We start from the raw sequence: 13,755 nt of genomic DNA, 5'->3' as shown, positions 1-13,755 counted from the left end.
CCTTAAGTCAAAGGGATTGCCGGTCTCTCGCTGGCAGGAGGTCCTCCCCAAGGCACTCCACTCCATCTGCTCCCTGTTATGCACGTCCACCAATGCCACCCCTCATGAGCACCTATTTTCTTTTCCCAGGAAGTCTGCTACTGGGACCACCCTACCGGCTTGGCTGATGTCCCCAGGGCCAGTGCTGCTCTGGAAACATGCGAGGAGCAATAAATACTCCCCGCTGGTCATAGAAACATAGAAAATAGGTGCAGGAGTAGGCCATTCAGCCCTTCGAGCCCGCACCACCATTCAGTATGATCATGGCTGATCATCCAACTCAGAACCCTGTACCTGCTTTCTCTCCATACCCCCTGATCCCTTTAGCCACAAGGGCCATATCTAACTTCTTCTTAAATATAGCCAATGAACTGGCCTCAACTGTTTCCTGTGGCAGAGAATTCCACAGATTCACCATTCTCTGTGTGAAGAAGTTTTTCCTCATGTTGAGAGCGTTCACCTACTTCATGCGAACCCCCAGTATGCCTACGTGGTCTTACCTGATGGGTGGGAGGACACTGTCTCCGTCCGCAACCTGGCGCCTGCAGGAGCACCAGACCCCTACCCTGAACACTCCACGGTGACTATGAACCCCGTACCCACCGATGTATATACCCACAAGACACCGCGCACACCAAGCCCTACACAGACTCCTCACGACACTCCCATACCAGGCGCCACGCACACGCATGAGGGATCACTGACGCCTAACGGGCTGGCACCTCAAGTCAGGCCGGAGCCAGCACAACCACCGTCACCGGTGCAATCACCTCTGGTGCTACGTAGATCGCAGCGACAGACTCGACTGCCTGATAGACTTAACCTGTAAATATACTTGTAAGAAACTTCGCCCGTGGGGACTCTCTTTTAAAACAAAGTGGGAGTGAATGTGGTAAACTATGTATACCTGTCTGGACACGCCCCCCTGCTGACTGCTCCTGTGGCTCCTCCCACAGACGCCTGTGTAAAGGCAATTGGGGCACTGCTCCTCCCTCAGTCTCCAGGATGTTGTGCCCCCTTTTTGCTGCTAATAAAAGCCTGTAGTTCACGTCCAGTCTCCGTGAGTTATTGATGGTGCATCACTACCGTAGATCTAAATTGTAGTTTCAAACTTGTGCAGCTAAGGGCAAGCATATGCCAATGAGATTCAGATAATATCTCGGCCACTTTGGAGCAAGATCCATTTGTGCTTTCACTTGAAAGAGCATTTCCATCATTTAGAACTAACAAAAAGCTCTGACTGATGGAGGAGCTGGTTACAGTAACTAATATGCATTGAATTTACCTGGGAAGTAGGCTGACCTCAGCAAGATTATGCGTTCTGAACAGCAGATGAATCATGTGGCCAAATAAAAATCCTTAAAGCTTTTTCAAAAGTAGAAGTCTTATTTATCTTTGATATGTGAACTCAAGAACTGCAAATACTTTTTAATAACTTTGTATAAAAGTTTCTTAGTATGGAAGTGTATCTAAATTTGATGATGACATTAAACTGAGTGGAAAAACAAACTCTGCAGATGTGGAGTGTCTCCAGAGAGATATAAATAGGTTCAGTGAGTGGGTAAGGGTCTGGCAGATGGAGCACTACATTATTAAATGTGAGGTCATCCACATTAGAAGGAAAATAGAGGATCAGATTATTACTTAAATGGTGAAAGATTGTGGCGTGTGCAGAGGGACTTGGAAGTGATTGTGCATAAATCGCAAAAGGTTGGTTTGCAGGTGCAACAGATAATGAAGAATGCAAATGAAATGTCCTTCATTGCTAGAGATTGAATTTAAGAGCAGGGAGGTTGTGCTGTAACTGTACAGTTCTGTTCTCCTTACTTGTTGAAAAAGATACACTTGCTTTGTCAGTGGTGGTGAGAAGGTTTGCCAGGTTGATCTCAGAGATAACCTAAGAAGAGGGATTGAGTTGTCTGTGGCTATACTCGCTGTAAATCAAAAGAATAAAAGGAGATCTGAAATAAACATATAAAATGATGAACGAGATAGATAAGGTAGAGGCAGGGAAGTTGTTTGCACTGGCAGGTGAGACTAAAACTAGGGGACGTAATCCCAAGGTTTGGTAGAAGAGATTCAGGGTAGAGTTGAGGAGAAACTGCTTTTCTCAGGGATTAATGAACCTATGGAATTCACCACAAGGGAAACATTGCTAGCTGCCTTATTAAATACTTGTGAGGCACAGTTAGATTTTTGTATTCCGGGGATTAAGGCTAATGGAGAAAAGGCAAGTAGGTAGAGCTGAGGCCTTGGCTAGATGGTTCAGATGGTGTACTTATGCTCCTATTCCTTATGTTCTTATGATTAGCATACACCAAGCAACTTATATTAGTTAAAACATTGAGTTCAAGAAACAGAATGTCATGTTGCAGCTTTATAAAGCTCTGATTAAGCCACATCTGGAATTTTGCATTCATTTCTGGTTGCTCCATTATAGAAGGGATCTGAAGGCTTTGGAGCAGGTGCACAAGAGGTATAACATGATGCTGACTGGATTAGAGAGCATGTGTTAAGAGAAGAGATTGGACAAGCCTGAGCTAATGTCTCTGGAGCAATGGAGGCTGAGAAGAGACTTGATAGAAGTTCATAAGATTATGAGAGGCATACATAGAGTAAACAGCAGGCATCTTTTTTCACTAGGTTGAAATGGGAAATACTACAGGGCATGCATTTAAGATGAGATGAGGTAAGTTCAAAAGAAATGTGTGGGTTAAGTTTCTTTACACGGAGAGTGTTGACTTCCTGGAATGCACTGCCAGGGGTGGTGGTGGAGGCAAAACTATAGAGGTGCTTTGGCCCCTCAGATAGGCACAGGAATATGCAGAGAATGGAAGAATATTGACTTGTGTAGATAGAAGGGACAAGAATAATTAGACTTCTAATTAAAAGCTTAATCAGTTTGGTACAACATTGAGGACCAAATAGCCTGTTCCAGCACTGTACGGTTCTGTGTTCTCTGCTCAATGTTCATATTGTCTAAATTATTTTTGGTGAGGGCCATGTAGTTTTCATCTTCCATAATATTTATATTATATGTAAAAGATCCAGAGTGCAGGCAAACTGTGGTGAAGTGGACAGCTGTCTGAAGGAATTTCATCTCTTGGAACATCATATTTGACATTATCAGTTACAAATACATTCATCCAGCAGAGTCTGTGAAGAAAGTTCAGGTTTTACCTGTACTTTGCAGCATAAAATCTTTTCCAGCATGCCAATCCAGACCAATCCTGTTCTCCAGAGAGCAATTAAATATATTTGATATCTGTTACAGTGGATGAGTTCTGGACAGGCTGCTGTTTTTTTACGCTCAACTTCATGTTTCTCTAAGTGCATTAAAATGATGGGCCGTTCGACAGTCCAGTATTTTCCTAAGCATTGTTCTTTGTCTTTTGCCAACACTGTCTTTCTCATAGTTTTAGATATTGGTATTTTAACTTCTATCATTGAACATCTGTGGAAATTAATCAGATTGTCAATGCCAGCAATGAAGTTGATGTCAGCTGCTTTATTATTCTTGCTTTTACTTATTTTTATCTCCTTCTCCAGAATAGTTCTGTCTGTGTTTTAGAATCTCTTGAAAATTGTATTACAAATAGAATTGAGCTACTTTTAGCTGGTTATCTGTTCTATCATGGAATAAACTGTGTTCAATGGATCTAAGATCATTCCACACTATCTCAATTGTCTGTGGTTCAAGGATTCCAAAATATCTACTGGTCTCAAATATAAATATTGATGTCTGTTCACCGTCTCTGGGAAAAGAATTCCAAAATATTTTGAATGAAGAAATTTAATTGCTTCTCTTTTCTAAATGGCTGTTCCTTATTCAGAGATTGTGATCCTATTCTTGACTCCTCAATCATTACACAACATCACCTTAGCTTACAGAATGTTTATCATTCTTAATGTGAAGTTAGGTAGTCCCAATGAAATTAAAGAAAATTAAAAGGGTAGGGAAATAAAAAGATCACTAGCTAAGTTGAGGGAGTGGATGCAGTGGAAAAGGAGTAAGAAGGCAGTTGAGAAGATCAGAGAGAAGAGGCAAAATGCAAAAAAATGAGAGGAAGGGTTGATTGAGATAGATTGTGATAAAAGATACTGGGGATTATATGGGGAAAAGAGGCTAATAAAGTAATGAGTGAGTGAGACTACAGCATGTACTTTCTGTGGATTTGAAGTAGAACTGCAATTAAGTGAAAGGAATCTTGATTTAATCTGGGAGATTTTTCAGTGCTGGACCAATGTGGACTTGGCCTCTAAAGGAACCATTTCAAAGGTTAATTTTATTGTCAATGTATGCATGCACAATACAACTCTGATATTTGTCTTCCCCAGATAGCCATGAAATATGGAAAAAAGGCAAAACTTCAACCCCCTGTCTGCAAGAAAAGGAAAAAGAAACAATACTCGCAAACCTCAAACAAAAACCACACAAAAACTAGGAGATCACCCACACAGAAATTGGCAGCTGGTACCCCAAACCCTTAACACCCTTCCTCACAAAAAACAGTGACAATAACATCAAAACCCCAATCCCCTCCCTTGCAAAAATTAGCAAAAATATCAAATCCCCTACCCGTCCTTTGCAAAAGCACACAGCTACAATAGCATCAAACCCCCACCCCTCTTTCCTACACAAAAGCTGACAGACCGCCTACACAGTAAAACCACAAGAACATCAGGACCCCAAAGCCCCAACTCCTTCCTCTCACAGAAACTGACATATTGCTTACTTGGAACCCCTACCAGCAACGAGAAAGAAAACACAGAAAACTGAAGGAAAGCAATATAAACTAGTCAAATGATATAAGTCTTTGAATTTCAAAAACACCTACTTAACATGGAGAGCTGAGTAGAGTCAAGATGGCGATAACCGATGACTCCTTTGCTTGCATCTTCGGAAACAGCTCTATTTCTATCTTTGATATCTCTTTTTTTAACCTTTTCAAGGTTCTTTTGAAGACCCTGACCTGGAGATACACTCTGACTTGGGTTCTTTGTGGGAATGGGACCCGCTCTCAGGGGCTGACGACCGGCTGCTTTTTAATATCCCAAGGGCGCGGCCTGGAAGACTACTGTGCCTTCAGGGTGCCAGATTTTTGTGGCTCTGGAGACGGGCTGATTCAAAACTAGTGGCCCTGAAGGAGTTATCGTGGGAAAGCACAGAACATCAGGAGCAGCGGGTTAGCTGCCGTGGGCTGTGTGTCCAGAGACCTGAGCTTTGGGACTGACTCTCTGGGTGCAGAACTTGGAAAAAGTGACACAACAGACTTTTAATGTCATAAATCAGTGAGTTGTTTCTTGTGTCTCCCCTCTCACTGTGAAATGTGGCACCTCTTTTTCCCTTATTAGAGAAAGGGAGAGCCTGTGGTATGTCGAATTACCAGGTGCATGAGTAGTCTTTGGGGTGTTGCAAATCTGGTCTTTATTCATGCTTTGCAGCATGCTAGAGTGCTCGGTGAAGGGGGCTAATGCTTTTTTTCTGGTGGATGGGGTGGGGTCATTGCCTTACCACTGCTTGGGCATGGGAGGGGGGAGCTGGGGTTCTAATGTTTAACTGTCATTCATTCTTTGTGACACACTGTTTTCATGGATTTTTGTGAAGAAAGTGAATTTCAGGATGTATATTGTATACATTTCACTGACTTTAAATGTACCAATTGAACCAGTTGAACATCCTTTTTTCAGAATTGAACTCAGTGCTTCCATGAAGAGTGACCACTGCGCTGCTGATCTGTGGCCTTCCAAATGCCGCACTGCCAACCTAGGGCCCTCTGAAGTCCGCTGACCCAGGAACCAACCCATCGACCCATAGCCTCTATTGAGCGTGACCATTGACCACATCTGCATTCGCCTTGATGCTTCAGTGTTGCTTAACACTACAAGATGAGGTCAATCATAGCCCTACACCTCATCTCTATTCTTCTGTACAAGGCAGCTCTCTATCCTCTCCAGGGATGGCAGAGCGCTGGATCATTTGATCAAATTCCAACCTGCACATCAAAGGCTCCAACAGTTTCTGAAACACAATCAGGACCTAAAGAACAAGCGGAAAGTGTAGAGAAAGTGAAATAATTGATGAGATTGGCTAGCTGCAGGAAGTCACCAGAGGAATTGTTTGCTGGCACCATCTTAACTAGACTCAATTGATTCTGCACCCAATGGATAAGATCTGCAGTGGGGTGCAGGCTGTTATTAAACCAGTCCTTGCACTGCAAAAGTTCAAAGTAAACTTATTATTAAAGTACATATATGTCAGCATATACAATGCTGAGATTGATTGCCTTGTAGACATACTCAGTAAATACATACAATTATACTACAACTGAATCAATGAAAGACTACAGCAACTTGGGCTTTCAGCCAATGTGTATAAGGCAACAAACTGTGCAAATAGAAAAAGAAAGAAAAAAATATTAACAATAATTAAATAAGTAATAAATATTGAGAAGGTGAAATGAAGAATCCTTGAAGAGAGTCCATAAGTTGTGGAAACGTTTCTATGACAGGTCAAGTGAAGTTATCTCTTTTAGTTCAAGACCCTGATGGAGGGTAATAGTTGTTTCTATACCTGGCAGTCTGAATTCTGAGGTTCCTGTACCTTCTTCCTGATGGTAGCAATGAGAGGAGAGAATGGCCTGGGTGGTGGGACACCCTGTTGATGGATGCTGCTTTCCTACAACAGTGTTTCATGTAATTGTGTTAAATCGTGAGGAGGGCTTTACCAATGATGGATTCCTCTGTATCGACTATTTTTTGTAGGATTTTCTATTCAAAGGGAATTGTTGCTTCTATTCCAGTCTATATACTCTTCACTATGCATCTATAGAAGTTTGTCAAGGTTTTAGATGTCATGCTGAATCTTTACAAACTCCTAATGAAGTAGAGGCATTGCAATACTTTTTTGTAATTCCACTTATGTGATGGGTCCAGGACAGATCCTCTGAAATAACAACAGTGAGTAACTTAACGTTGCTGACACTCTCAACCTCTGGTCCTCTGATGAGGACTGATTTACGGAACCTTGGTTTCCTCCTCCTAAAGTCAATAATCAGCTGCTTTATTTTGTTGACATTGATGTTTAATGTTATGGCACCACTCAGCCAGATTTTCAATCTCCCTCCAATATGCTGATTCATTACCACATCTGTATTGGTCAATGACAATGGTGTCATTAGCAAACTTGAATATGGCATTGGAGCTGTGCTTAGTTATACAGTCATCAGAGTAAAGCAAGTAGACCAGAGTTCTAATCATCGACCTTGTGGTGCACCTGTGCAGATAGAGATGATGGAGGAGATGGTGTTGCCAATACGAACTGACTGGGGTTTGCAAGTGAGGAAACTGAGGATCCAATTGCACAAGGGGGTATTGAGGTCAAGGTCTTGGAGCTTATTGATTAGTTTCGAGGGGATGATAGTATTGAATGCAAGGCTGTAGTTGAAAAGGAGCATCCTGATATATGCATCTTTGTTGTCCATTTGTTCCAAGATTGAATGAAGTGCCAATAAGATAGCATCTGCTGCGGACCTCTTGCTCCAGCAGGCAAATTGAAATGGATCCAAGTCACTTCTCAGGCGGGAGTTGATATGTTTCATCACCACGCTCTCAAATCACTTCATCACTGTAGATGAAATTGCTACTGGACAATAGTCATTAAGGCAGATCTTATGTTCTTCTTAGGCACTGATATAATTGAAAGTTGTTTGAAGCAGGTTGGTACCTTAGACTGCCGAATTGAGATGTTAAAGATTGCTGAACACTCCAGCCAGTTGATCAGCACAGGTGTTTGGTACATGGCCACATACCCCATCTTGGCCGGATGCTTTACATTGGTTCACCCTCCTGAAAGCTGATTGCACAGTGGACTCAGAGTCTGAAGTTGCAAGATCATCAGGGGCTGTGGGTATCTGTGATGGTTCCTCCATGTTTTTACAGTTAAAGTGAGCATAGAAGTGAAGCCCTGCTGTTGCCGATGTTGCTTGATTTAAGAGTGATAGTATTCAAGCCCTGTCATAACTACTGAGCATCATTTGTTGTTTGTTGATTCAAATTTAGTTCTGAGTTACAACTTCACCAGTGAAGTGGCTTTCCAGAGATCATACCTGGACCTCTTATAACTTTCTTGATCATCAAAAGTGAATGTCTCTGATCTGACCCTCAACAGATTATGGATCTCATGCTTCATCCAGGGTTTCTGTTTGGGGAAGACTCTAAATGATGTTGTAGGGACACACACATCTATAACTGTTTTAGTCAAGTTCTTTAACATCCAAGGTGTATTCATTGAGATCCACAGATGAGTATTTGAACGTGGCCAGTCCACTGAGTTGAAGCAATCCCGAAGCGGCAGTGACAATTACCTTTTCATTGTCCTAATCTCTGGAGCTTTGCCTTCAGTACCTGCCTGTTTGAAGGTGGAAGGAGGACAGCTAAGTGATCTGATTTACTGAAATGTGGTCAGGGCATGGAACAGTGGGAATTCTTTATCTTAGTATAATAGTGGTCTAGTGTATTAGGACCTCTGGTGCTATAGGTTAAATGCTGATGGTAATTTTCCCCAAAGAAGCTGGTTGAAGTCTCTGGCTATGATTTAAAATTCATTGGGATCGTTGGTTTCTTGCTTGGAGACAGTATCATGCAGTATCTGAAGTGCCTGATTATAGTCAGCTCTGGTATGTAAACTGTGGCCAGGATTATGGAGGAGAACTCCCTTGGTAAATACAAACGTAGAATTAATGTCATTAATGATCATTAATGGAGAATGTGTGGAGCAGGTTAAGACCTACAAATATCTGGGAGTACAGTTAGACGAGAAGCTAGACTGGACTGCCAACACAGATGCCTTGTGCAGGAAGGCACAGAGTCGACTGTACTTCCTTAGAAGGTTGGCGTCATTCAATGTCTGTAGTGAGATGCTGAAGATGTTCTATAGGTCAATTGTGGAGAGTGCCCTCTTCTTTGTGGTGGCGTGTTGGGGAGGAAGCATTAAGAAGAGGGACGCCTCACGTCTTAATAAGCTGGTAAGGAAGGCGGGCTCTGTCGTGGGCAAAGTACTGGAGAGTTTAACATCGGTAGCTGAGCGAAGGGCGCTGAGTAGGCTACGGTCAATTATGGAAAACTCTGAACATCCTCTGCATAGCACCATCCAGAGACAGAGAAGCAGTTTCAGTGACAGGTTACTATCAATGCAATGCTCCTCAGACAGGATGAAGAGGTCAATACTCCCCAATGCCATTAGGCTTTACAATTCAACCGCCAGGACTTAAGAACTTTTTAAAAGCTATTATTAATGCTTTTTGAGATAGTGATTTAGATGCATATCATATTTTTTACTGAGTTAAGTATTGTATGTAATTAGTTTTGCTACAACAAGTGTATGGGACATTGGAAAAAAAGTTGAATTTCCCCATGGGGATGAATAAAGTATCTATCTATCTATCTATCATTAGGTGTTCAAATCAGGGGAACATGGTTCAACAAAAATGCCACATTAGAGCACCACCAAGAGTTTGTCATGAAACGCATACCTCTACCTTTTTGCCTTTTCTGAATCAGCAGTTCAGTCATCCAATGAATCGAGAAGCCTTCCAGTTTATTCACTGTTTCTGGCATGCCTGGAGACAGCCAAGTCTTGCTCAGACATTGAGTATAACAATCCCTCATTTCCCTCCGTTACAGCAATCTTGCTCTCAGGTCCTTGATCTTGTTCTCTGACAACTGTATGTTTCCTAACAATTATCTGGGTAGATGGGGCCTCTGCGTTTCAGCCTGGCTTGGAATGCCCCCATCCTGCCCTGCTTCTGGCCATAGCAATGAACTTTCATCAGCTTAAAGGTCCCAATTCTGCCTGAGCTGTCAAGTCTTTCAGAAGATCGTAGATCATTAAATTGATCATTAAATATGTAGGCCATTAAATTGATTTAAAAGTACACTGTTTCAAGGGAAATTACATGCTGCACATTTCACTCAAAAAAGAGAGCATGGAAGTGAAATGTTGTACAGTATCTCATAATCTGCTTGGATAACTTGCAATCCAATGGTAGCAACACTGAATTTCAAGATCTCAAATAACCATACCATCAGTGTTCTTCTTTCACAAACACTCACTTACTGTGCTCTACCTCTCCTTTCATTCACATTTTTCAACACCTCTCCCTTCCCTCTGCTCCACCTGATTCCATCTGCCCGTCATCCTTCATCATCTGGTTCCACGTATCACCTACCAGCTCCTATCCCAACCCATACAAGCAGTCTACAGTATCTTCTTCCCTCTCAATCCTGATGGAGGATCTTCACCTAAAATGAGTTCTAGCATATTACTTTATGAGATCATCTGGCATCTGCAAACTATTTGTCTTCACTCCCATGTTGTCCTTTGGCTGATGTCACTGAGCATGCTCAATGATCTTAGTCTGCAAATGTCTCATTCACATAGATTTTACACTTCAATTTGCAAACCTGAAATGTGGGCATTATTTGGTTTCCAACTGCATTTTATTACATAAAACCCTTACACTCTGTGTTGGTGATTCTAGACTAATATATTTTAATAAGTTAAATTTATGTCTTCCAACATAGCTAAGATTTTTTTTCCCTGAAGCATAGAAGAATGAGGGGATATTTCCTAGAGGTATACAAAATTATAAGTGTATAGATAGGGGAGGCTTTTTCCACTGAAGTTGGGTGTCACTAGAACTAGTAGTCATTGGTTAATAGTGAAGGATGAAATATTTAAGGGGAACCTCAGGAGGGGCTACTTCACTCAGAAGGTGGTGTGCGTATAGAATGAACTGGCAGTGGAAGAGGTGGATGGGGTTTGATTGCATCAAGTTTGGCTAGGTACGTCAATGGGAGGGGTATGGAGTGTTTTGGTCCAGGTGCAGGTCAATGGGACGAGGCAGAATACCTAATTGCAACAGATTAGATGGGCCAATTGGCCTGTTTCTAAGCTGTAGCGCTCTATGACTCCATAACTCTATAACTTTATCTTTGGTATTAAACACAGGCCTGGAAAGTTTACAGCCAAAATTCATTAAATTTATCCTGCCATAAACATCAGATTATTGCAAAATTTAACTCGTATTTTGTAGTCACAGCCTCAGATCATGATCACCCTGTGGCTGCACTAACCTCTTGTATCTGCCTGAAGTCTGCAAAGCTTTGATATTGCAGCTATTCTACAAGTTGAGGTAGAACACAAACAGTGATTATGCTTCAGGACCAAGCGATCATCTGACAGCAAGGGTTTCATGCCATTACATTTATTTGGAAACCAAATTCGCTGGAAATTGTACCATAATGGGCATGTGCATTGGCACCAGAGAATACATCTCTGATGTCTCTTGCATAATTTGTTACATAACTTTTAGATGTGGTTAACTATTAATTAGAAACAGTGGAAAGACAGTTAGTTATAATATTATTTATTCAAATTTACAAAATAATAAATTATCTTCAGTTACAATTAACTGGTGTAAATTAATTAAAACATTAATATTCACACAATAAAAGGAAACACAGCACTTTACTTGGATTTGTGACAAAGTATAGCAATACTATTCAAATGAATTGCTTTATCAGATATCTAAAGTGCTTTTAACCTTTTAGTCAGGATGGTTATGAAATGCTCGTGTACTTGCTGGTGACTTCCAGCATTTTTCTGTTTCAAAATTACAGTGCAAGACTGCTAATTCAGAACAGACTGACATGTACATAGCAGACAACCACAAGCTTGTTACATATTTGCCCCTTTGACATCCGTGCATTTTAGTCCAGTATCTTATTTTTGCCCATTCAAGCTTACAAAGTGTTTACTGCAGCCTGTGGTATTTATAGAACAAGAGGGCTAGAATTTAAAACCAAGGATGTAATGCTGATGCTTTATAAGGCATTGGTCAGACTGCACTTGGAGAATAGTGAGCAGTTTTGGGCCCCTTTTCTAAGAGAAGATATGTTGGCATTGGAGAGGGTCCAGAGAAGGTTCACTAAAATAATCCAGGGGAAGAAAAGTTAACTCATGAAAAGCAGTTGATGGCTGTAGGCCTGTATTCCTTGGAATTTAGAAGAATGATGGAGAATGTCATTGAAACCTATTGAATATTGAAAGGCTGAGATGGAATGGATATAGAGAGGATGTTTCCAAAAGTGGGGGAGCCTTCCAGAGATCACAGCCTCAAGAAGATGCCTCTTGAGAACAGTGATGAGGAGGAATTTCTTTAGCCAGAGAGTGGTGAATCTGTAGAACTGATCGCTACAGACAGCTGTGGAGGTCAAATTATTGGGTATATTTAAGCAAAAATTGGAAGATTCTTGATTAGTAAGGGTGTCAGACATTACGGGCAGAAGACAGGAGAATAATGTTGGGGGGATAATAAATCAGCCATGATGGAATGGCAGAGCAGACTCAATGGGCTGAATGGCCTAATTCTGCTCCTGTGCTTTATGGTCTTACAAGTTACATCAAGTGACTGACTCAGTACCTTTGACAGTAGCAGGGTGACTGATTTGAGAAGAGTTATGAAGAACAGTAATCTTCATCAGCACTCTTTGCTCTTTAAAATGAAAGAAAAATAAATTATTACCACCTAATACAGAGACTATTCAATGAGTGTGAGAAATCAATAATAAAACGATTATCCAAGAATGCAGCATTGAGTGGAACTGAGGGCCCAAATTACTTCAGTTCCTCTCGGATCGTCCATTTTTTATTTACTTTTCATTTAATGTTCTTTTAACCTTTTGACAATGTTTACACAGCAACAATTTCATATTCAGCAGTGTATGAAATTGCCACTGTGCTGTAGAAAGTTGTGAATTCTTATTTCTTTCATGGTGCTACTTGAATGGTTCATCTGTCTGAGTGGGAACAACCCTAGTGATCCCAGCAATGCACACCTAATGCCCACTTGGCAATACCAGAATATGAAGTGGAGGATCCACAAACTCAAAGACTTCAGTCTCTAGAATGAAGTCAACCTCATTCTGGAAACTACACTCTCAGGAATGCAGGTATAGCACCCTGATCCAGATGAAGTTCGGCCATCACCAGAAGCACTGAAGCAGACTTCAGTCAGATTAATGCGTCAAAGCCTGAGAGCAGAGAACAAACTGGAGTTCAGCACAAGTAGTTCATTACAGCCAAGATGCTGCACCTGAACCCATCCTGTTTGGTCTGCCTTCCTCTCTTCTCACTACTACCATCAGACAGGATGTTTGCTTTCCACACCACCAAGTTCAGAAGCAGTTTTTACCCTACAGCCATTGGGCTTATGGATCAGTGCGAGTGGCTTCAATCAGCTCATGCTAAACTGATTTTAGAGCCTGTTGGCTCACTTTTACCGACTCTGTAGCTCATGTTCTCAGTATTTGTTTACGTTTTTATTAGTTCCTGAACTTGTCCTCTTTTGCAAATTGGATGTTTGTCGGTCTTTGTTAACTGTGGCCTTTCATGCATTTTATTGTATTTCTCCATTTTCCAGTGGGTGCCTGTGAAAAATTGAATCTCAAGGTTCTATATGCTTTTCATACTTTGATAGTACATTTACCTGGAATTTCTGAACTTCAAAGTTCCCTCACTAGAAATGCAGCTGCTCAGGAAAATTTCAAAATGTTGCTGTCAGAAAAGAGCTGTGGATTGTGGATTACTGTTTCCAACCTTTTATTTACTGTGGTCCGTAACTATGGTTTATGGCTTTGGATTTTAGCAGTGGA

The sequence above is a fragment of the Hemitrygon akajei genome, chromosome 9 (genome assembly GCF_048418815.1).
Source record: "Hemitrygon akajei chromosome 9, sHemAka1.3, whole genome shotgun sequence".
Classification (NCBI taxonomy): Eukaryota; Metazoa; Chordata; class Chondrichthyes; order Myliobatiformes; family Dasyatidae; genus Hemitrygon; species Hemitrygon akajei.
Note: the sequence above shows the minus strand (reverse complement) of the source record.